General features: G+C 42.6%; 1 protein-coding gene across 4 annotated transcripts in view; it reads right to left on the bottom strand.

Annotated features, from left to right (window-relative positions):
* KLF12 (KLF transcription factor 12) overlaps positions 1 to 25,030 on the bottom strand; it is a 251,675-nt gene that overhangs the window by 204,745 nt on the left and 21,900 nt on the right. The window contains exon 2 of one of the 4 annotated variants that reach the window (XM_086771780.1): positions 9,925 to 10,037. The exons of the other annotated variants lie outside the window; for them this stretch is intronic. The gene's annotated coding sequence lies outside the window, so the exon portion shown is untranslated. The remainder of the gene's footprint in view (positions 1 to 9,924; positions 10,038 to 25,030) is intronic. 4 annotated transcript variants of the gene reach the window in all.

The following is a 25,030-nucleotide window of genomic DNA, read 5'->3' as shown; positions in this document are numbered from 1 at the left end:
TTCAAAGCCACCAGTATTACCAGGCAACACCTTAACGCTAGTCATATACAGCCCATTAGCCTTCTTTTCTGGACAATATGGCATTACTATTACATAGCAAACTTCTTTGCAGTTCTGTAGCTAGTTTATACCTAAAGTGACCTTGATTTTATTTTTGTTGAGATATTCTAAGCTAAGTCTCTGCTCGGAACACATTTTTACAGCTGAGAATTAGTAGCCTCTGAAGATACGGAGTTCCAGAGGAAGCATGAACATATTTAACGAGAGGTGGCAAAAGAAATATGGGGTTTCAGCTACTTAATATTATCAGAAACCCTTACTCTAAGAATATAAAAAGAAATAGACGGTTCAAGGTAAAACATTATCTACAATAGCTTCCATACATGTCCTATCCTTATGACTGCTGGCTGCAACCTTTTTAAGGTTTTTTCACTGATAGTGCTTATCTCAGCTTTCATTTTAAAAGCTTTTCTTTTTTTAAAAAAAAAAAAACTTCTTGCAGTGAAGTATCCTTCAAACTACAGATCAAACTGCTTGATTTTGACTTTGCCACAATGATTTTTCACCACTAGCTGTTCGTAATCCCAAACCACCTTCTAATATCAGAACCACAAAGAAAAAGGTACCGTAATTCCGATATTTAGAAGGGACAGCTCTTCAGTTTGTGGAAGCTGAGTATTATTTGGCACCTACAAACAGACCTGAAGATCAGATCCAGCACATGGCAGTGGCCACACGTTCTCCACTGCAGCTCTGAGCTCACAGGCACCCGGTTCTCAAGCTGTGGCACCCAGAAGCCTGTGATGGGGATTCTGTGCATGGGAAGAGAGGGGCACTTCACAGCGGGATGAAAGCCTTCACTCACACTTTTAAAAGCTGACCGGAATTAGCAAGTCACTAATGCACAAGAAAAGGTTGATCTTAAAACCAAACTCTCTGCACGAGGTACCAGATCCGCAGATCCCACAACTGCAAAATAACAAACATTATTCACTTTAGAAGAGCTGACAATGTTTCACTCTTCTTGGCTAAAACAGAGCAGTAGCAACTTCAGAAGTACATAAGGATGCACTGATTTTCAACAGGATTTAAGCACTCACAAACTTTCTCCCTGAAGGAAGAAGATGGACAGACCAAGCACACCACCATGCATCGAGGAATGCAGCGGCAGAAGACCGGAGGAGTCTCCTCCAAGTCTTCCACTAACAGAGGGAAGCAAAGAGAGGGCCATGGGAAGTGGCAGTAGTTACCTCTAGGGAGAGGAGAAACAGCAAGGAAGAGGAAGGAAAAGGCTGGACAAAGGAAGGAAAAAGATCACTAGAACGATGAACGTGGGAAGAGAACAGAATACAGAAAGTGAAAAATTGTGGGCAAAAGGACAAAGAACAGGGTAAGTGACAGAGTGAGAGTAAACAAAAGAAATGGTATAAACTTCTACAGCTCTTCCAGTACTTCAAGAAGCTTCAGAATACTCCTCTGAAGGAACAATGACACTTTTTTGTTGTTTGGGTGTAGTTGGCTTTTTTCCTGCTTCTCTGTTTTTACAGAAACTGTTGGATCTGAAAGCTGAGTGAGTTGACCACTGCCAAGAAGTAAAGTGAAGTCATCAAGACAAGCTATGTCTATTGATTTTAAATCGCAAGAGCATCTTGCATATGCATACTCATGAGCAAGAGACCAGAATGGAAAGAGACGCAAAAAGGTGAGTGAGCCATAAACAGAAAACATTAGACAAATGTGAATGAGACACTAGTATGAAGATATGGAAAGTCAGATACAGAAAGAAAGAAAAAGAACTGCTCAAGGAAATGAGAGGATCAAAAAATGAAGAGATGCAACTTTCAAGTTACTCAGTTGTAATGCTTGTGCTTTCCCTACTTCTACTGTATACATATCTGGCACATGTCCTGTATTTATGACTATAATAAAAATGTGATAGGACTAGTACGAGTGTTTTTATTATATGAGTATTTCTGGCTATTCTGAATTTTAGCAAACCAGTAGCAATTCAGCAGGATGAGATAATCTCTATTGCACCTATTTTCCAGCTCTGCAGGAGCACAGGAGGCCTTCCATACAGGCTTCCACTGTACTTGAAAAACATTTTCTTGAAAGCACTTTCAATTGTTTGCGACTACAGCAACTTCAGAGGAAGAAGTCAAACTGCAGCGGGAGATCCGTACCATCCCACAGATTTTTCTGCCTTCTCCAATCAATTGGAGAATTATGGAGAATTCTCCAATCAATTGGCAATTAATGCCGAGGAATTGCTTTTAAAGCCTTAAGCTAGGTTTTATTTTCTCCTTTCTTCACCTCACCTAGAACCAGAGCGGTGCTCTGGGTCCAGCATGTTCATATTTTTTCTGCTCTCCAGCTAGCCAACATCTTTGCTTCTTCCAACTTCTTTGGCTGTTTTCCCAGCCAGCTGCATACATATATAATAAAAGAATCTCCTACAAATGTAAGTCTGAGTATTCATGAAGAATTTTCTTTTTTTCCCCCCCCGTTTGTCTCTTGCATCTTCCTGCAGCCTGGGCCAAAAAAAAAATAAAAAATAAAAAAAAAAAATTTCAGTAACACAACTTCTCCTCAAACTGTATGACAAGGATTCTTCCTGCAACAAGCCCCCTCATCAGATGCACCAGCTTCACTTCACATCAGAAGTTGTAGGGACAGAAAAGTTGCACAGCCTCAAGAAGCTGCTAAGGAAGGGAGAGAAAGGCAAGACTGAATAGCCATTGCCAACCACCCTCCATGCAGCAACACAATGTGTAAATGACTGCGGGTTAGAGCACATCTCCTCCTCCACCCACCATCACTGAAGAAGATGCTGCCCACTGCTGCTCAAACTGCCCTAGCCAGTGGTTATCCTCCCTTCTGACCTGATACTCCCCCTTAGGGAATGGTAACACACTCAAATACACAACATGCTTGAGCAGGTAGCAACCTATGACAGGGTGAGTTTGGGGTAGTAGGTTTTGCAGTAGTAGCTGAAAGAACACATGGTGAAACCCAAACTTGCCTTGCCTGGCTTGCACAGTCCTATTATGGAGCTCCTGGAACACAGGAACACAGTGTCTCACACAGTAATTGGTTTACAATTTGTACGCCTCTTACTGGTTTAGCTAAAAAGCCCTTACATATTAGCTTGAGAGGCATTTTCAAGAGTATCTCAGCCACTCAGATGCATCCCATCAAGAGCCAGAGTCACATTTACTCATCTCAGTCATTCAGATGGTTTGAAAATCCTACCTTTTACATAATTTTTTTGCTACTGCCATCTATGTTTGCCTCCCCCTAATGTAAGGCATCCAACTGTAGCACCCAGATGGGTACCTGAGGTGTCCTAGACTCTCCATACAGAGAGTTTACACAGGGACAGGTGTCTCTGGAAGTCACCAAAGCCCACCTCTGATCTAGAATGGCTTTCTACCTCCCTCGACCACAGCAGGAGCATTGTGCTGTCTATACCTTTACCTGGGCACAGTGCCTCCATCAGGTGTTAAAGTTAAATGAAATAAGCCTAAGTCACCTTCCCTCACGGTTGTATTTCACCTCCATATATATACACACATACATATATGCATGTGCATACAGACACGCGTATATAAATATATGCACTCAAGTGTTCCGCAGCACAAGTGCTCTTGGTATGCTTGCACTCAAGCAGTAAGTTGCTCTTGCAAAGAAATTAACTGATGCAAGTCAGGACTGACTTATTTCTCCCATCCACCTCTACAGAACCTCTAAGCCTTTAGTGGGTGTCGGTGCATCTCCTGAGACACTTTTGTACTGGCATAGCTGGAGTCATACACAGCAGAGAAATTAATCCAATTAAGCTAAAAAGTAAATAGAATAAATATTTACTCTAGATTGAAGAGAGTGATAAAGACGTGTAGTTTTGCAGATCACTCTTGAACCTGGCAGTACCTTCCTAAGGACCGCTTCTGCTTGTTCTCCTGAGATGCCACCAGAGCCAAGACCTAGCAAGTGCCTGTTTGCAAGCGAGCCCTCCACTTTCGCAGAGTTTTAGTAAGAAGAAAGTCTTTGCATCACTACATGGTTTTGCCTACTACCTACCAGACTAAGTCTCCACACAAATAGGCAAGCACAACTCTCACACAGTTAACACTAGTAGATGTGTGTTTGGCAATGTGAAATCTAGCAATAGGAATTGGCCAAAAATGCTGTTTTGTTTTTAACATAAAATCCTAGGAGTCTGCCCTGCCATTACAGCAGGCTGCACCGAGAGGAGACGATAGGGTCCTCTGCATCCCACCTGGGGCCCCTCACATCACATTTACCAGACCTCACTGCAGACAGCACTGCAAAGTCAAATTCTGTATTTCTACTTAAAATATTGGTCATGTTTTTGTGGGGCACACTCACCATCAGGTAGCCAGATGGAATCACAGTCTGTTGAAAAGAAACAAACACAGATCAATAACTACAGTCTGATTCGTGTGCTTTAAATATTGTCAAAACACGCACGAGGAAAAAGCTGGTGGACTTCACAGCGAAAGCTCGATGCGCTCCAATACTCCCTTACAGGGAACTAGCATCCACAGGAGTTAACTACAGAGGGAGAAGTGTCTGTAAGCAAACCAGACAAGTAAATAAATAAATAAGGATGGGGAGCATTTCACATTCTTTCAGCCATTTATATTTAATGTTCTCTATACGACACAGTCTACAGTTCTCCAATAACAGAGACGTGGAACATGTGAATGAGAACAGGAAAGCATGAACTCAGAGATCAAACCCCAACCCCTCTGGCTTTAAATTGAAAATAACAGTCCTTTCCCTATTGATTTTTTTCCTCCTCTTTCACTTGTGAAAAATTGATTTTTCTTGCCTGTGTTTGCTGAAGTGTCCACACCTGCAGCTCACTGCTTGCTTTAATCTTTGTATTTGTTCATCCATACATCCAAGAAACTCATGTCAAATAAGCACCTGAGAGCCTCTGTTCCACACTCACCGGTGGTCTTCTCAAGGCTCAAAAATTGGAGGGTGGCGGGGAGCAAGAGGGAGACTGCATAGTCTGGTCCCAGTTGGGGCTGAACTATGACACCTTCCTGCGTTATGATCAAAAGATGAGGAGGCTTCTCCTGCCTTCTCAGAGGATGTTCATAGGTCTCTCCAGTAGCCAGGGACCCTCAGGACAAAGCCCACGTTACACATTTTTGCAGAAAGCCATCATCTCAGAGCAGCACCAACACCAGAAGAAGATGCAACAGGAGCTCGTGCTCCCCTGGCAGCTCCCAAGAAAGCAGCAGAGTAACAATCCCAGGCTTGCCACGCCTGGACACCCTCAGGAAACCTGGCACAAAAAAAAAAAGGAAAATCCTGGAAGCAGAGAGAATTTTGGGAGGTTGAGATGAAAAGGCGGAAAGTACTCACAAAATAAAGCCCTCACCACAGCTACTGCCCATTTCTCTCGCTCTCAGTGATGGATTTACAAAGGAGCCCACAGCACAACTTGCCGACCTCCTCAGTTCCTCCAAAGACAGCTGGACTAGCTGGAAAAACGCCAGACAACTCTGGTCCTTCAAATCCCACGGCTATAAAACCTTCACTTGTAATACGCATTTAATTTTTTATTTTTTAAAAAAAAAAGTTTGACTGAAAGTTTCCCAATAAGAATTATTTCAGGATTAATCTGTATTTTTTTTTTTAATTGAGGTTATATCTGTGGTGCTTACGAGATTTTTTAGCACTGAATCCCTCCTGCAAGAAAAAAAAAGGAGCTCTTAATTCTCAAACCACGCCAGCCTGTGCGGCAGTATTTATGACGTGTGCACATGTCCACTCTGAACATGTATGGCTTATTTCACTTTTGATCTGAACCAAGACTTGCAGATGTGAAAGGTATTAATCCACTTCGCCAGGCAATCTCTTTTGCCCTTAAAAAAACTGCACATAACACACACAAAACCAGTAATTTGCATGTAATAGGTAACTGAATTTTATGGTAACTAGCCACGTTGCAAGCTTATGCATTTAAAAACCTAGAATATATTCCTACTCCAGTATCCTTTCAGCATTAACTGTTTGGGGTTTGACTTAAGTCAAATTACTTTCAGCCCTTCACGACTGTTGTTATTGTCTTTCCCTGGCCCTTTGGTCCAGAAGCACAAATTACAGTGTAAGCCCACAATTACACAATTGTACAGCTCATTTATCAGACTGGCAAAAGAAAGGAGTCAAGTGATCACGACACAATCAGCAAATACACAAACTATAAAACACATCTAAACACCTAATTATTTATCTGGGATTGAGTATAAGGCAACACATCCTGTTTGTAGGGTATGGGAAAATTAAAGGAGGAAATAAAGTGACCCTCCAGGTATTAAAGGGACAAAGTCCCCAAGCAAGTGGACCTGGGGCGATGGTCCTCGATAGTTACATCCTAAACGGAAAGCATCCGCAGGGCACGTTGTGCTTTGACTCCCACAGGGACGTCCTCCAGTACACAGCAAGGGGCGATTAATCTTTTACGTAGTTATGTCCTATTCGGTTGATTTTCTACGCAGCAGCAATTCCCAAGGAAAAAAAAAAAAAAAAAAAAAAAAAAGGGGCAAGTTCTGCCACAATATTATTCATTAAAAAAAGAGAAAGCGTCTCACCCCATGCACAGATGAATGATTCATTGTTGTGCCCTGCGGAATATCCAGGCCAAACAAGTACACCAGATAAAGAGACAATCACTCCACAAACCAAGTGCAGAGTAAATAAATAAAATGAGGCCTCTTCCCTTTTCTGAGAAGGGAAAGAAGCATTTCTCTGTGAAATTGGGTCTGCTCTAAGCCTCAGAAAAGTTAGTGTGCAGCAAATCTTTCATTGAAGCAGTAACTGAGAACAGAGAGTTGTAACTCAGGACCACAAACGCTGTGGCAAAGAAGCCATCTTTTACTACTCTTCAAGCAGTTAAGTTGAGCTTTACTCCATGTAAGTTGTAAATACCAAACTACTCTAACTAGGAGCTTAGTGACCCTAAGTTTCAAATACAGTTAAACAAAGAGAGACAGAAGAGCTGAACTGTTGCTGAAGATGTGTTCCTCTCTGGAGGGACCTCGCAACATGGAGGCCACCTCTGTACCAGCACGCCGGTGTGGGCCACAAGCTTACCCTGGTTCCCCAGGGAGCCGCGGTGCACACAAACCAGGTCGCTTTTGGAGGAAGCTAAAACAGAAGCCCCTCTCCAGCTGCACAACAAACGCACTCCAACCCCCAGTGGGGTCATAAGGGTCTGCAATAACAACTGCTCTCATCGTTTCCATCCGCTTCTGCTGCTCCAGATCACCTGCTCATGTAGGCACAGCCTCCATCACATGGTTAGGCGAGACAAGCCTAAATCTGGTAGTTTAAGATTCTGCGACTGCTTCAAATCCCTTTTAAAATAAGTTCATGGTGCATGACAAGAGGCATATGTTTTGCTAATATTACCAAATCAGTATTTGTTGGATATTTCATGGTTCCCTTTACTCTCCTTCACTCCTGCTGCTTCTTTGAACCACCCTCCCCTATGTTCCATGCACACAGAACATTTAAGTATATTTACAAAGAATTACAAAATCATGGGAAAATAGCTCAAAGGCTGAAGTAGTGAAGCTGAAGAATTTGGCAACTTTGCCACTGAGAAGTAAGAGTAGACATCCTGAGAACAGGTGAGGAAGACATTGCTAGACTTCACGTACATCCTCTAATTAAAAATGCAGCCATCTGAGCAGTGCTCCCTATGGGCCATCTGAAGCCATCAACCAAGGCTCTCCTTTCTGTCTAAGGGAGGCAAGAGAGGCTTCTAGAGCCAAGCACAAATCTCACAGCAATCTTCCAGGTGTGCTTTGTAGAAGGACTAGCCCCAAAAGGAAGAGTTTGGGTCAGTTCGTTGCAGGTAGGTGGCCCTTGCACAAGCACCAAATACCACCACAAAGAGCGCCGGATTACACTACACAAGATGCTTTTCCCACTTGCAAGATTAATACTGAAATAACAGTATTTGCTTTATAGCTACAGCACCGATATACACTGGTTTCCTACGGATTTATTGATTAAATCATCTTACTTAACAGGACAACATTCCATATTCCTTGGCTACATTTAAAGCATTCTCTTTTTTATTTTCCATTCACTTCCTCAACTGTATATCTGGAATTTATATGGAGCAATACACAGAACCTACCTCTCAAAATATTTGTCAAATGCAAGCTCTCTCTTGTTATTATTTTGTGACTTTAACTACAGAAAATTATACCTTGAAAATTAGACTAGAGATGCTTTTTGCTTTAAGGCCTTTTATTTTTCCAACAGGCAGAACAGAGTATTTGGAATGTTCTGACTAAAATTAGTTAAGATCCCTGAGAAGCTTTAAAAAACAGATTTTGGACTTGCTCCTGTCTGACCAGCTCTTATTCATCCCCTCCTTGGCCTGAAGTACGTATCATATCCCTCAATAGTGCCTGAGAATAAAAAGAAATGCAACTAACATATGTTGAATTCTGAAAGCCAAGACATAAATATGCCAAGAGCAAGTTGTAAACTGCTCTTGTAAGATTGTTAATTTTAAGAATTAAAAATCCTTCTCTTCTAAGTAGCACTCTCCATTGCTAAAGCCGTTTTTTTAAATATAAACTATTAAATATATATATTGTTTATACGTAACATATAAATATATTATATATTTTATCTATGTATATAAAAATATAAAGTCTGCATGAGACCACCTTCATGCAACGATCTCCAAATTTAATTAATTTCCAAAGCAATCATTTCCAGAGCATTAACATTTCAAATTACAGTGAGGTACAGAAGAGCTGAGCGATTCAGCAGCTTCCCAGAAGAAGCCTGCCACAGAAGGAAGAACGTATCACCAGCCTTCCAGCTTCTTGTCTTGAATCAAAAATACAGCTTCAGATTTCTTTCAGTTGAAAACTGAGCTGCTTCAAAAATCAAAATAAATGCTACTGCCTTGACAAAGGCTAGGCAGCAACTAATTTCAATAAATGCTTTGGTGTTAAGAAAGCAAATCTTTATCACCAGAATTTTTTATTATTATTTTGCAAAAAGTTTCACAACTTCAGAGACCAAATGTACTAAGAGGAAAGCCTCTCATAACATTCTGGTGCCTTTTTTTTTTTTTGCTTGCGTGTTCCTAGAAAAGAAAAAAATGTGATTTTCAAGAAGGGCTGTGTGAATTATTAGTATATTTAAATCATTTGCCCCAGAGTAGGAAAAAGGATCATGCAGTTATAAAACAATCTCAAGTCTCAACCATAAAGAAAGCAAAATGTTGAAGGTACAAGGATATTTAAACAAATGGAATTAATTCAGGTCCTTTACTCCATAGTATCTGAGCATCTTCCAAAATGATGTAAAGAAACATAACTAACATCTGTCATCTTAAGCTTAGTCTCTCTCAAATCCTCCCTGGAAAAAAGCACATGTGCACCACAGTGTTTGGGGATTTGGAGTTATTTAATTCTTCTTTTTGTCCCCCATAGGCATCTGCACATTTGTTTATCCTTAGTCATGCGAACATGGATGGTTTGAGAATGACCTTGGGGAAGACCGATTGAGCAGCAGGATCTAGAAGAGGCTGAGGATCATTAAGGAAATAGATTGTCTGTAGCAAAAAAAAGTGAGAAAAGTCAAAAAGGAAGAGAAAAGAGAAGATACAGTTCATCTTGTCCAAGATGTCTTGCTGTACAAAAATTAACGCATACTATGTGCATATTCAGTTTTCTAAAAGGCTAGGAAAAAAAAATGAATGTATTCAGGGACATCCAGCTTTTCCAGACTTTTCTACAGGTTTTAAGGTATAGTCTCCTGAACAAGGTCCTTTCATTTCAACTATCTCTCAACCATAAAAGCAGTTCCTCTTATTTTTCCATCTGTACTTTAAAGCAATCACAACCTGAGTACCTGGTAGCTCAGAGCTTCAAAGTTGTTTTCCACATACCACACAAGGAACACTCTGGCTTCCTCCTGTGTTCTTGCCGTTCTCAAAATAGTACAAAATTCTCACTCTTTGGGATCTGTGAATGAACAAAAAAGCCGGAGAAGACTCTTGCTGCAACCCCACCATGTTCCAATGGCAAACAGCCCCACAACGTATTTGAAAACATTGCTGCAACCACAATGTATTTGAAAACAACCACCAGCACCATATGAGGGAGCCACTTAGGCTTCATTTTGTCTTTCGGACAATGTAGGTAATTTAAAAACAACACAATTGTTAATTGGCTATCCTACCACAGATTCTAACACATTGGGAGGAGATACTCATAGTCACCAAGTAATATTAAGTTTAATCTCTCTGTCTTCAGAACAGAATACACCCAAAATCAAAAGTGGGAAATGAGATTCATGACAGGGTGTTAAATGGGTCAGTCTTTGGGTCACACAAGCATTGTCACATTAAGTCTCTCATGGTCACTTCCAGTAGGAAGCTCTTACCATTCAGCATCAGATTACCCACATTTGGGCTGTGCCTGGAAAGCAGCATTTGGTTTGGGAAAGACAAAGACCACAGGTTTCTGCCCAATTTTGAAGTACAGGAAGACGAAATAGGTAATTATGTCCAGAATTGAATCCCTCTTCTCCATTGTGACTGTCACCATCACTACCAAAACACCCTCAAAGATCTCTCTCTTTCTTTCCTTTCCTTTCTTCCTAAAAATCACATTTCTTGTAGGGACTGACACTGGTAAACTTTCTCACATCACTATGCCTACATCCAACAGCTTTCCTTACTGGTATTTCTGTCTGTCTTTCCACCACCTGCCCTTGATTTAGCAAATGGATTGTACCTTGCAAAAATCAAGTCCTGGTTTGGCCTATCAGCCCACTTTTAAGTTCTAGATCTCCAAGCCCAAACCCAAAGAGCCCTTGAATGACTTTTGAGGCTAAATACCAAAACGAGAAGCTCTGGACACATAAGTGAGAGCAGTCAAAAGAAAAGTTTATCAGAGAATCTGATGAATTTTAGTTAGGAGAAAAGAAAAACCTCTTGTTAGGTGTCTGCTACTTCTGAAAACCACTGGCTCATGGGCTCACAGGCAGCCATCACCTGCTGTGGTTGGACGAGCAGCACACGGGGACTGCAAACCTCTTCCTTCCTGCTGGAGAACATCTAGAGACATGATAGGGTGTGAGACCCTCGCACCACATGATTTGCTCATTCCTCTCCACCACCTATTTTCCCCACCTGCTCACACCTCTCGCCTCTCAGACATGTCCGTCCTCTGGGCCTGCTGACTTCTCATTTACCCTGACCCAAATGAACACCATCAGGTCTTTTCTTTACACTCAACTACACATTGCTTGACTTGTGCTACAGCAATAAGAAAGTAAATCCAGCCTTCTTCACCCAGATGAGGTGCTCCACCAAACCCCTGGTGCTGGGGATTGGACAGACAGAAGTATGGAGGAGACAGGGGGTCTGATACCCAATGCACCGCCATATCCCTTGCAGGGCTCTCTTGGGCCACCGCGAATCCTCTGGGCTCAACTTTGTCAGCTATTGGAGTCTACAGAAAAAAACAGCATTAAAAAAATAAAACAAAACCTGCACTGTCAGTCAGGATTTTCAGAGAAGGCTGGACTTCTCAGAAGTTCAGCATCCAAGTTGAGATGTCATGAAGCAGTTACATTTTACATATACTATTGCTCTCTTACAGCTTGTCTTTGAGGTGGGAAGCACATAATCGAGAAACCTGAAAGACCCATGCGGCTTTCAGGAGGCATGGGTGTCAATGCAAAACAGCACGCTGAACTTTAATTCTTCCGTATAGACATCACAAGGCTAATTTGTTGTAACAGATTTAACGGTATCGCAGCCCCCTACATATTTGCATTGCCCTGCAATATCGAAGGTTTCTAACCCAGCAGCTTCAGATCTGTATCACATGGGAGAGGAAGGAAAAAAAAAAAACAAACAAACAAAAAAAAAACCACCAACACCCACGGTTTTAGGCACTTCCCCTGCCTGGTAAATTTACAAACACAAGAAGGTAGCTAGAAACTGAACTCCCCAAATAATATTTTTTACAGCTGGATTGTTTTTTATTTCTTAGCACAGAAACTACAATGCTCAGTGATCCCCTCTGATGGCTATGCACAAGAGGTTTGTGCTGTGCTCTACAGTAAACAGAGGTCTGGGCAAACTCAAGAAGTCCAAAGTAGAAAGCTCCTCATGGAAAATGTGTTGCTAATAATTGTCTTTTAACAGAAGAAGGACTCCAGCTCAAGTAATTTCTCTCATCACAACACCAGAGGTATCAAAGAGGAAGAGAAAGTGGTTTTTAAACGTGTTGATCCCAAGAGATTTCTTACACGATACACCAAACAAAGTCACATAAAAAATAAAATAAATAAATGTGAGGGAATTCCATGTTCTCCACAAAGATGTCACAAGACGGGAGACTGCCATTGTCACCTCTGTAACCCATCAAGACATTTTATGAAAGCAACCATTACATTTAACCAAGTCAACCTGAATCAACACCACCCGTAACTGCACTGTGTAAACGTTGCACAAGAGCAAGGTATGATATGAGAAGGAGCTAAGCTAGTTACTCAGTTACAAAAGGAGGTGCGGACCAGCCAGATTCGAGCTCTTTGTTCCTCCCTCCCCAGCTGGAGAGTTCATCACCTGCCCAACCCACATGCCACGCTTGTAACTCAACCCCAGCAGTGACCGAAACAAGCTCAAGTCTGCACTTTCCTGACCTCTGAGGAAGTAGATAACATCAGTCAAGTTCAGAATTAACTGTCTACCAAGTTTCGTCAAATTTCCCTCTGACGCGGGACACTAAGATGTGCCAAGTAAGAACCAAACAATAACCATGCACCACCTACCCTGCGCTCCCCCCCACCCCCGTGCTTTCCTTTCTGCACTGATTTCGTGCACAGCGCTTATGCAATTCACCAGCTGAGCTTGTGGTAGGTTAGCAAAGGGCAGCAGGGACAGGCTGCCCTTTTTCTGACTCTCTGGGAGGGGCAAGCCAAGCGAGGAGCGATACCACAGGCAAAGCAGAAGCAACCCAGGGCACTGAACTTTGGAAATCAGGTACCCGGCCCTCCGAGGACCAAGGCAAGCCCAGCTCAGAGCTACAAAATGGCAGAGATCTCATAAAAGTCTGTACTCACACAGGAGAAATAACAGGCAGGACCGAGCATGGTACCACAAAGGTTCAGCATCCTGTTAGGCATTCACAGGAACGCGCCAGAAAAAGGTACCCAAGACCAGAAAGAGTAAAGAGATTAACAGGCTGCAGAACGAAAAGATAACAAAGAAAACAAAACTTCTTTTCAAAGTTTATTAATACTACCTCTTATTTGGAATAGTATGGCAGGTTAAAGCGAAATCCACACCTCCATCATGGCAGAGAAATAGATTTACAGTGGAAAAGCTTGGCCAAAAATTCTGAAGTTATCTTTGGCAATTTAAACCATTTTCACATAAACGATGTTGAGAAGGCAAAAGCTGACTGACACTTTGTTTCACAATAACAAGTCAGCCAAAAACCCTGGCTCACATGCCTCATTTGTTATCATAGTCAGAGACTGGGAACTTCACATCTGATGCTTTATGCATAAATATTATCTACCTACACTGGAAAACACACATCACATTGGGATAAATTCCACCTTGACTGTGTTAAGTAACTTCCAGGATTTCCCTTCACTTAGAAAACTGGATCCCTTGTGCAAAATAAAAATTACTGCAAAACTTGGAGTTTCTTTACCAGTTTCGATCTAAATTCCAGGTCAGGCTGCAAGTGAGGTGAATTTGTGTGGCATGCAAATTATTAAGACAAGAAATTTTTTTCAACAGAGTCGGGCTAAGGCAGCCTGTCATTTTCAGAAAGCATTTTAAAACAAAACCAAAACGACTTGATTTCTGCAACAGAACAAAACCACTGATAGGAGAGGTCTTTTACCCCAATGAAGTGAGCAGCAGACTGCAAGGAACCCATCCTCTTCATTTCTACTGAAATAAACCAAAACTACAGTGGCCTCTTTCCCCACTTCTCCTCAACATCAATCTCATTAAAAAAAAAAAAACAACAATAATAATTGGTGTTTTGGAATTACTTGAGCTTTGATCCTTTCCTGTCCCATAACAACACTTACAGATGCAGAACCGGAAATTTTTATTGTTATTGGGAGACAGAACTCATGTCTCCTTCACACGGTGTCCCCCGACAGTATCTAAATTTTTTATTTTTTTTTTTTTTAACTTGCGTTTTCAGCAGCCGTGCCTGCTATTCATACTGAAAGCCACAGTGGAATCTTTCAGGGCTGCCGGCAGTTGTGGTTACCCCAGTTCTTATAAACACGGCGGCTTCCTGCCAAGGCTCCCCTGCTACATCAGCCTGAATCATGGCATCCTTCACTGTCGCGACCCCCGAACGCAGCCATGGCACACCTCTGTCTAGTTCCATTAACTACACCTCGCAGCGAGATAGCACTTCTGTGCCCACCTCCAAAACAGCCTCTCTCCTCCCTAAGCCAGCTGAGAGGCTGCCAGCACGCTCCTTCAAGCTGCCTACAGTTAATAGTCAGTATTTTCATGTTTCAGAAATAATAGTTTTCACTAATTGCTCCAAATATGAAGTTCATGGTGCACCTTTAAATACGCTGTGGTGGCAAACACATAATCCTCAAGGCAGGATCCTATACGTCATTCACTCTTATAACCCCGCAGATACAAGCACACAAGATAAAGCCCTTGATTAAGTGAACAATAAAGAACAAAAGTGATTTTTTTTTTTTTAACTAGGTGAAAAGAAGCAAATTAAAAAACAAGCAGAGCATCTTATAGCTCTTCAGTGATCCTGTAGTGGATACACTTATTGCACAGCAGGACATTAAATGTGCTTTCCCATATACCGATAAATTATAAATGAAGTGTGTCCTACTCCTGGTTAGTACCACTTTTCTGATAATCTCTTGTAGGACTGAGTCAGCTAACAGCAGCTTTGGTACATATGACCCTTACTTGCTCAAAAATCATCCATTTTGCTGTTTAAACCAAGGATCCTGCCTGCAGCCCCAGATGTCACCATTTCACCTACCCACAGTGACGCGGTCAGTTCAAAAACAGCATCACAGCAGCTTGACACCAAGCCACGTGCATGTGAGGCTGCGACCAGCTTCTTTAGGTGACAAATGCTGAAGTGCCCCTTCAACGCTTCTGGCTGATATGTTTCCAGCCCCTTCGAATCACTCCATCTACCAAAATCTCAACAGTGTTGAAACAGTGATGCTGTCAATCAGCACAAAAAAAAATTTCTGCTGCTGGGGGAGCAAAGGAAGGAAAAAATAAAGCCCTCCCTCCCTTGCCTGCTGCATGCCCGCACCTCCAGCTGCCTCAGTACATGGTGTCAGAGGATGAAAATAGACGGGCTTGACTACTTCGCTGGCTCTCTCAAAGAGGCCAAGCTGCCAGAAGCAACAGGCTGCTCCGGGTAGAAAAGGGTGGGTTTATTATTTCCTCCCCTCCAATGTTCACTTTCATTTTGACTACAAGGGGAAAAAAAAAAAAAAAAAAGAAAAAAAAAAGTTAAGATTCTTTTAAACACAAAATCTGAAAAATCCACATGTCTGCCCACGACTGGCGAATAGGAAACCTTCACGAGTGTCATCTGGTTCTGCAGAACCTCATGCTCCCTATGAGAAAAAAAGAAAACGTAAAAGTTATGACTGCAGAGATAACCTCACAAACACAAGCAAGTGTATAGCGAGGCAATGAGCTACAGAAACACTCCGAGTGCTGCTGTTGTACCTCGCTACGCCACTTCAGAGCAAAAGCATTACTGTCCAGAAAACCTGGGCATAACCCTAAAACTGACAAGCAAGCCCAAAATTTCACACTGCTGCTATTGCGCCATAATGCAGGAAGATTCTGGAGAGGCAGACTAGCAAGAGAGCTGTCAAGAGCTACGGGGCACACCAAAATCCAACAGGACAGTAAGAAAAGCCTGCAAGAACAGAAGTGCCCAAAACACCTGTGATGCACCCAGGAGCTGGAGGGGATGGAGATTCAACCCGCTAAACAGTAAAAAATACTCAAGAAGATTACTTAAGCTAAATAAACTTTCTTAAGTAAACTTAAATGCATATCAGCAAGTTCTTCATAAGAAATCAGTGTCGGTAAGCTTTGCTCCAACAAGACCATAAATCACTGGGGGATATTTACAATCGATGCTTTACATCTTTATGCACAGATCAGCGCAGAGTGCAGCGCCTGTGATGCATCACAGCTTCACAGTCCTGTCTCCAGACAAAGCCTGAAGAGCAACACTGCCAGGGCTCCGTCCCTACCCCAACTGCCCAACTCTGCGGACCTGCGTTTCACGGGACCTCACTTGTGCACGCCAAGCCGGAGAGGAGTGACCTGCAATTGTGGTTACGGATCAGCTGGCACAGTCAACATGCTTTCTTTGGCCCATAACCACTCCACACCTTTTCAGGATCAGATTACCAAGGACGCAAGTCACTCATATAAGATTTCAACCAGGGGCCCAGGTCTGGTCACGACATAGACAAAGCATCGCTGCTCTGCGGTGCCAACACAAGAGGAAGCTTTGTAAGACAAAAATGTTTGAGCTGAATTTATGTGAAAAACCAAAATTAACCATCTCAGAACACACAGCTCATTTTCCAAATCATCTCTCCACTTCAGGTGTTTCAGAGCTGCTGCTAAAACTGTTGGGTTTTGGAGCCTATTTCTTATCCAAAGTCAAAATGACTAAGGCTTTCAGAAATTTTAAGTCATGACTTATGTCCAAAAATAAAGACATGGGTGGTATGAATAGACAAATCTGCTTATTTATGATGGCCCTTCTAAAATTGTTTGTACAAAAGTACACAAATGCTTTGTACAGAGGCCATACACAAGAGATCACTTCTGGAAAGCCATAAAAGGACCAATCTGCTTCACCCCAAACAGACATCTACGAGCGTGCCCTCAGCAGACAGTCCTGTGGGCTGTCATGATGCAGGAGCATAGCCTACTTTTCTGCCATTGATGGTCTGAAGTTGCAAAGGAACAGCCACTAAAAGGAGGAATGGCAATGGACTGAGAAAGAAAGAAAAAAAAGCACCAGCTCCAAATACTTTTTTTTTGTGGTTTGTGCTTTGTTCATTTTTAAGCTAGAGTTATTTGTTACATACAGGTGGCAGACCAAGATCCAACGTATGTCACATGGAGACAACAATTTTACTATGGAGAGGAAGCTGAACATATTTACTGGACTTGGACAGGCCTGGAGTCCAATTCCCTCACTAATTTCCATCTCCTGTCTGATCTTCAGGAGTTTACTCTCTGAAGCTTTCCCGCTGCCACCGAAAGTGAGTGTAACTCATCTGGGCAGGAGTTTTCTGCCTGCGTCCCATATCTGGTAACATGGTGTTACAAGTTTTTCACCTTTCAGCCTTCAAAAAACTCATTTTAGAGGGAATCAAGGCATTTGGGAGAGGGCTCTAAGAGAAAGCAGGAGCTCCTCAGGGCGAAGGACTGAGGAATGCACCACTGAAAGACTGAGAAGCCAAGTGGATCCCAAATTTATCAGGAGAAGCCAGGAAGTAGGAAGGAACTGGACATGGAACACAAAGTTATCATCACAGTGGCACAGCAGAGTGTCCTGGTCACCTATCTCATGGCTGCATAGGCCTTCATACTCCTTCCTACCAAAAAGGACCCTTAAGCTATTCTCATCTTCTAAAGCAAGCAGGACTAAGACGACTGCGGACGGCACTTTCTTCCCCTTGTTTTGCTATACAGACTGAGCAAATTAATCCAATAGCAACTGGAACAGAAGCAGCACAGCGGTCCTGGCCCCTACACTAGCAAAAATTGTTTCTGACATCTCGCTTCATGCTGAAAGACTACAAATAACTGTGACAGAGCTAGTGACCATTGTAAGATGAGGATAAGGGACTGCATCTACCAGCACTGAGCTAAAATTGTGGTGGAAGCCATCTGTCTGCAGAAAACTAGTGGGGTGCCACATACATGGAAGCTGGACACATCAGGGCCTGACCAGCTGGGATCTGGGCCATATTCCAAGCCTTTTGCTTTTGACTGGTGAGAGCCACAACAAAGGGGTCTTTTCTACCACAGATAAGCCATTCACAGATCTCTGAAAAAAATAAATGAAATAAAGCAGACAGAAAACTCTGTAGACATATCACCAAGAAAAGCAATAGGAAGATCCTCAAGTACAGATTTGCAAATTGGAGATAACCCAATGCATGAATGAAAAGCAGATGGAGCCCTTGGACTCAGTACTGCCCCAACATATCTGGAAGAAGTTGTGGGAAGAAATCCTTTTTTAGTATTTTAAAGCACCTGGCCTGCACACAGCGAAGAGACAAACACAACTGAAAGAGCAACCACCCCAACTTGTGCTTATGGGTAATCCCTCACAAGAAGGGTTCCTACTTTTAACAAAACAACCATGACTTATCCTAACACTTCAGGGCTACTCTGAGAGCAGTCTTCTGTGGGAGAAGTCACTTAGCAGCTATGCTTCTGTGAACACTTTCACAGGTTGTACCTTTTCTGTGAATACTTCTGAGAGTTTTGTGCAGCAGAACAAACTAATCCCAAGCTGACAGCCCAACATCATAGGCAGAAATTTCAGCAGCGATTCATTTGGTAGGTTATTTGAAGATGAGTGCTACCCAGAGTCAGGACAACCACAGCCCAGAACATAACAGAACCGCTCGGGTGTCTCCAGCCATGTCAGAGCAGCACCAGATCACTGCCAGAATAAGGTGAAGAAGCAAGCTTTGTAGAAACTGACACTAAAGGAAAGCACACTTGGGGATATCAGCAATTAAATACTGCAAAGGTGCTGGGAACTGCCCACTAAGGAGTCCTTTCACACCAGCCAGGCCCACAGCCCACCGAAATGGCTCAGGGGCACAAATTATGCCAGTGATACAATCCTAGTCTGACATTGCAACTGGGCCACCAAATGCAGAGCTACTAGCTGGGGAAAGCAAGCAACACTTCATCTGAGGGGACAGACACTCCGCTGGAGATGCAACAACCTTGTGGCAAAGGAGAGAGGTCAGTGGCAAGGTTCACAAGCCTTTCACAGCAGGGAAGAGAGATGCAGCAGCAGCAGCAGCAGCTGGGAAGAAACACAGCTGCAAAGAGTGAGAGCACTAAGGAGAGGGAAGGGAGTTCCTTGGGGAGGGAGCAAGTCAGGCTGGCCAACCTTCCCAAGCCTACAGCACTTTGAGAAGCACAAAAACCATGCACCTCAGTCCTTGGAAGAGCTGGGGGGAGATGATGGTGCATCTCCAGGTCTCTCTTTTCCAGCACAGGACACAGCACTCCATGCAAGGGGATCCAGCAGCACCAGCCTCTGGAGAACCTGTTGGCTTGGCTCCTCCTACAGCTGTGTGCTCAGATCACCCAAAACCCCTGTGCCAGCACAGCTCTGCTTCTGAACACACCATGCAGTTGCTTGATGAGAGCTACATGTGAACCACGTATACCGGTCCAACCACTTCAGCATAGTGATCTGCCTCCACCTTGCAACATGAAACAGCCCAGCCAAAAACTGGTGACATTGCACGGAGGAAGGGATGGGCTAGAGCCTTCCTGCAATCTCTGAGCAAAAAAAAAAAAAACTCAGTCACATTTTTCATCTGAGCTTCGGTGCATGAGTTTGCTGGTGCTCGGCCCAGAATAGCAAAGCCACCAACCAACTGGTACTGGATTACCTTACTGGGTGCTTCAGGGAAGCCTGAATACAAACTTACATTATCACTTAATCAGTGCTCTAAAAATAGTTCGGGGAGGAAGAGTCCATCCACAGAGAAAAATAAGCTATTTACAAGAACAATGCTCTGGCAATCACCTCACATTCATTGCACATGGGAGAATAAATCTATCCTTTATGAGCTGTTCTTGGGAATAAAGGAAATTGATGAACTTGCCAGATAAACATTTCAGAGGGAGGAGAGGAAGATGACCATTTCATGCCCCTTTTCCAGACAAGACTGAATACACTTATGGGTGAGTGAAGGGAAAATGTGAGGGAATAAACCTGATTTAGAAAAAGATGGATCAGAAGAAGCAGGGAAGAAATTCGGGGGGGGGGGGGGGGGAAGAAAAAAGCAATTAAGTATTTTGTTGAACAACTCCACTAAATCACGGAACAGAAGAACAGGAATTCAGAGCAAAAGGAAAGAAAAGGGTGACTAAAGAGAAGATTTACACATGCATGTTCACATGCTACTGCCTCAGTGCCTGACTGATTTGATAACCACCCCTTGCACATTACGCAAATCAAGTTTACAATAAACCTTTATCCCTTACTCAAGTCTTGTTGTGGGGATACATCAGACACAGAAACCATAGCACTCTCTTAGTTTTTTCTTTTTATCCAACATTTTCTGCATTATCCTCCTCAACAAAGAGGAGGATAATATAGAAGAAAAAGGCTACCTCAACTACTTAACTTGTGCTACAAACTAAGGGTGGATTTCAGCTCATCGTTAGCTATCTAAACACTTTTAACTAAAGCTAAGGGTCCAAGGCTCCCTCTGTAGTCAAGGAAAAACACAACCACCTCCAAACAGCAAGTTTATCATCTTTTAAGATCCATTTCTGTGACTGGTGAGAGGAAACACCCTTTGAAGATCTCTCTGTCTACTATTGCTGATAAAGGACATCTCAGCAACTAGGCTAACCCAGATGTCTAACTGCAGTGACTGAACGCAGGGGAAAAGACTTTCACCCTCACAGCCTGCAAGGTGACAGACCTACCTGGCACTTGGAAGAGAACAACCTAGGGAAAATATCATTTGCACAGAATACTTACAGCTTGAATTTAATTCCTTAGGGCACAGAGGAGGATGCAGACACAGGTCAAGGACCACTAGTGGAAGGATCTAAGGCCCGTTCTTCAAGTCAAAATTAAGTAAAACCAAAGAGGTTCAATAGTTGCCTGGCAAAGCGTGCTTAGCAGTTAACATCATCTCTGATATTTACGAGCACAGAGCACCGTGAGGGACACCTGCCACCAGCAGCACACCTTCCTGCGGTCTGCACAGGAGAGACTGGGGGACTTGGGTCTGACTGATCCCCACTGACGACATGAAGCTCTCGGAGAACACTGCCAAAAACTCAGTGCAACAGGATGATGAAGACTGGTGGAAACTGCACTGAGGAAAGTAAAGAAGAAATACATACCATCAGACTCACAAAGTACTTTCACTCCCCTGCAGCGTGGCAGGGCTACTTTTGAATAGAAGAGAGGAGAACAAAGCTGATAGGCAACACTGAAACTACCATGACTTGCTGCAGTACCTTTAACAAATTACACTTGATTCATCTCCTCTGGCTTATTTCCATCACATTTTATCAACTTATTCAAAGTGAGCATTAAAAGCTCTTTAGTACCTTGCTACGTTTGTTATTACCAAGCACAAGTAATTGCCAAGTAAGATATCCATCTGCCAGAGCCTGCTTATGCCCGAAATGGTGGAGGTCATGTTCTGGAAAAGCATGACTTTGAACTTTTCCAAGTTTCTAATTCCCACTGAAGTCACACACAAACATAAGACAACTGAATGGCACAGGAAAATGGAGGTGAAAATCAAAAGATTCTAGGATAGGTGGCGGCTCTGCTGCATAAGTTTTACTTCTGAAACTATCAGAGCAATTTTAGGAATTTGCTTGCCCCATTTTCAAATCACGCATCTGAAAAACAAAGCTATCAGTTACCATTAGCGAGAAGACAAGTGATCCCTGAAACACATGCTGTCCCTTGCACGCCTGATGCTGCCTCACCTCTCCCACCCACTCTCTCCCCCAAAGATGCACGGAAGTACCAAATCCTGCTCAGGGCTCCTTGAGGAAATTCTTTGTCCGTGATGTTTTCTCTAAAAACAGTCCACAGCCGACTTTCTTTTTTACTTCCAACATAGTGGGATTCAATTTCAGTGCCCCAGTTGCTGTGTGAATCAGATGCGAAGCAGCAAGCTTTGAAGTGTGGCCGTGCAGAGGCCGCCTCGCAGGATGCCAGAAGCTCCAGAACCACAGGGACCAAATCAGTACAGGACATCACAGAAAATGCCTCAGCTGTGGAACAGAAAACACCTCGGCCGTGGAACCAGCCCTGAGTAAGTCAGACTTGCCTGAAGATATCCTTACGCAGTAATGCACAGACACACACACACAAAAAAAAAAAAAAAAAAAAAAAAAGCGCAGCAGCAAGCATTTACCCTCTTTGATGGCATTTTAAGCCAAAAATGTGACTTGAAGAAGCCTACTTTTCACATATCTTGTTCAGCTATACATGTTATGGCATAAGAGTTAAGCACCGTGTCAGTAGCTAATGTCACTTGATAGCCTACTAAAGCTTTGTTAAGCATGAGGATTTGCATGCTATTATCAACAATGTCATAAACTTTCCAGACTTCTGCAAAAACCTCCCAGCTGCCATTAAACTATTAACACTGCCTTTTTAATTTTTTTTTTTTTTTTTTTTTAAATCTCAGTTGCCAACCAGACAGCATCCCATGCATTTCACCTTTCCTGCTCTCACTGCTGCTGCACTGCAGTGCTTCGAGCCCACTCCTCCAGGTGACACAGCCACCCAAAAACCTCCCCTCCTGCCCCTAAGGCTGCAAATCCAGCAGGACCAATCCTGCCTCCAAGCATCCCCCCATCTATAGAGCACCAGCATGAGAAGCATGCCAAAAGCACAGAGGCTGCCTTACTTCAGTGCCTCTTGTCTCCTCTCACCTCTGCCCTCCTTGACCATCCTCTAGCAATCTTAAATTTCTTCAACTTGTACTGATGGGTTGGTGAGCAGGCTGCTAAATCGTTCCGGGTTTTTTTGAGCACTCACCATTAAGCGCAATTCCATATTAAGCCTTTACCCAGAAGGTCTCAAAGTCTGCAAAGATGGGCACAGTAGAGGAACACAGAGACCAGAAGATAATCATTACACAGTAAGTGAAAAAGTTCTCTCCTTGAAAAATAAAGAGTTTGAGCAAAGATGACAGACTCGTATGCATGTATCCTTTGGGCTGGATACCAACCAGTGGTAAGTATTCCCCTCACTGCCCTCCCATGCATTCCCCCATCAGTCTGCTTGCGTCCATCTACTGCCAGCCGTCTTCCTCTTAAGACTCCAAGGAGTTCGTTGTGGACCACCTGTCGTAAGGGGGATTCTGACCTATGACCAGCTCTTTTACAAATAAAACAAGTGATTTGTAAATGAAACATTCATAATGCCTTTATGGACAATATTCTCCAACAGAACAAGAAAGACACAGCTGAACTCTGTGATGATGCAGAACCACTGATTAACATAATTGAATAGCTTTGGTGCTCTCCAAGCAGATTAAACAATTTGCAGTCACTGAGTCTTTGGACAGACCCAAATGAGGCGATCAGCTTCTCTTCGAAGGGACCACCCATGTACTCTGGGTTATTCTCCACGGCCCTCTCATCAGGCACTACTGTTAGCAAAATTGAAGTGTGCTTTGGATACTGATTTAATTATAACAAACCTGTTTGAAAGATCTCAGCAAACACGTTGATAATAGTATTCATACACTTTCTGAAAGACTTACAGACAGCAATAATCCATTTGGATGTACTGTAACTGATATAGTTCAGTATAAAGACAGAAAAAGTAGTTTCAAAACTCCACTTTTCTAATATTAGTTTAACAGAGTACTGATGCACTAAATAGAAATATGGTAAGTGTTCGTATATTTGGTATCTGGAGAGAAAGATCAAAATTGTTCTTCCTCACTTCATTCTAGTAGAATCACTGACAGAAATCACATACCCCTCAAAGTCAGCCTCTCTGAGATTTTAGCTCCTTGTTACTGCTATGCTACAATTTGCAAGAGTTAAAATTTTAATCTCATTTTAATCTGAAACCATTATACAGGTAAAATTCATAATTCTTTAAAGTGACATGATGTGAGGTACATCTCATACCACTCAGAGTCAGTACAGATAATGAAGGGAGCACTTTTTGAAAAGGGATAACTACTGTCTCCTTGGCATTGACATTAAACCAAGCTTTATGCCTGTGAGAAAAAAAAAGGCAAAAGATGCAAAGCTAATAATTTCTCTGGTTGCCTCTCTTGCAGTTCACTCCCAGATGTGGAAGGGTAATATTTGTCTCCAGTTACTTTCTTATGCAAGAAATTTTAAGGATAGCTATCTGTAAAGAACGCTTCTCCTGATTATCCTATATTTATTTACAACCACATGCACACCATTTTTCAATGTCTCCATATGAAAACTAGTACCAGTAGCTGAACTGTTTCAGAAGCAGACACGCCTTTTTGGCATCCAACTTCAGATACCCTCTGGGTAAATTTTCAGGCTAACTTTGTTACGAACTGAAAAGAAGCTGAAACAACTCTGCACTTCTACACCGCACCCACACTGTCTCAAGCCAATCTAATATAACCTCCAGTTATATACGTTATATACGTTCCAGTATCTTCACGAGAACAGAACACTCTTCTCCCTCAAGTGTTATCCTCAATAGTTGAATACAAGAACAAACGCTAAGACCATTTCCCAGATTCATACACACAACCCATACCAGGGATGGAAAGGGAAAGCCCCTGTCTACATCCCCACACTCCCCAGTCTTTATCTTCCTCTGTGCATTATTGCATCGCTCATTGATACTGGAGATGGGAAAGAGGGGCTAGAGGAGAAGTTGGTCACTGTTAAGTAAATTTAGAGAAGGCTGTTGCCCAATTACCTGGTTAGATTTCAAATCTCAAACAAAAAAGGACAGTGTAACAAGGCCACAAAAAAAAAAAAAAGAAAGAAATTATACACACAGAGACTAATTAGGAGGGAAGAGCTGGCAACAAGAGAGAAGGAACTCCTAAATGTCATAAAGAATGCACATGTAAGCTTGAATCAATAGTTTCTTCCATATATTATACTCTGGTAAGATGAACAACACTGAGTTCCTAATTTTTTCCCATTTTGCAGGATTTTTTTTTTCTT

Source organism: Chlamydotis macqueenii, chromosome 1 (genome assembly GCF_036417535.1).
Source record: "Chlamydotis macqueenii isolate bChlMac1 chromosome 1, bChlMac1.mat, whole genome shotgun sequence".
Lineage (NCBI taxonomy): Eukaryota > Metazoa > Chordata > Aves > Otidiformes > Otididae > Chlamydotis > Chlamydotis macqueenii.
The sequence above is the reverse complement of the archived record's forward strand: the minus strand, read 5'-3'. Positions and strand labels throughout refer to the sequence as shown.